Source organism: Myotis davidii, unplaced genomic scaffold (assembly GCF_000327345.1).
Source record: "Myotis davidii unplaced genomic scaffold, ASM32734v1 scaffold89, whole genome shotgun sequence".
Taxonomy (NCBI): Eukaryota; Metazoa; Chordata; class Mammalia; order Chiroptera; family Vespertilionidae; genus Myotis; species Myotis davidii.
Window position 1 is genome coordinate 5,052,523 of NW_006300372.1, and position 750 is coordinate 5,053,272.

Genomic DNA, 750 nt, shown 5'->3' on the forward strand with positions numbered 1-750 from the left:
AAGAACATAAGAAACTTAAAGTTGGTCTGACATTGTGGGATTTCAAATATTTGAACATGTTGGTTGCGTCTCAGAGTCGCATTTAGAGAAAGACAAACACTTGTGAACATTGGCGCAAAATGAGTTGTACACTAACAAAAACGCTTCAACTTCTTCTCTCTGAATTATCCATTTTGTACAAAAAGTGAGTTATCTGTGGGAACAGATGGTTTTGAAGGAAACCTGTAGGATTTTGTCCCCCAGGCGATAGCCGTTCAAACTTGCTATGGCTATCGCGGCTTCGTCGTAGTTTGTTGTGGTCACAAAACTTTTGTACTTGTTGGTGTCCAAGTTGAGAATCACTTTCACGTTGGTGATTGCACCAAAGGGGCCAAACATATGCCAGAGGATTCCCTCAGAGGCATCTTGCCCAAGGTTGATGCACCAGCCGGAAGACCCGTTGCCTGGAACACTGACACCACAGCCCACTCAGGTGATCTATGCCCACAGGGGAGATCCTGAATCTCTGTGCCTGTGATACACGGGGTCTCCGAACCACCTAGATGGCGAGCGGTACAGCTGGGAGAGCAGCGCCAGGTGTTTGTTCTGGTTGGGATTGGCTGCGAACTTCACTGCAATAGGCTTAGAGGAACCTGAGGGTTTATGACCATTGAAACTGGTTATTGCTTCTTCTGCTTCAGACCATTTGTCAAACTGGATGAGCTCCCACCTCTAAACAAACTTTTCATCTCGTCCACCAGGACCCAGGAA

The 750-nt window shown here is 46.7% G+C and overlaps 1 pseudogene; it reads right to left on the minus strand.

Moving 5' to 3' along the window:
- Positions 1-189: 189 nt before the first annotated feature.
- On the minus strand, positions 190-743 carry LOC102758160 (annotated as a pseudogene).
- Between the last annotated feature and the right edge of the window lie 7 nt (positions 744-750).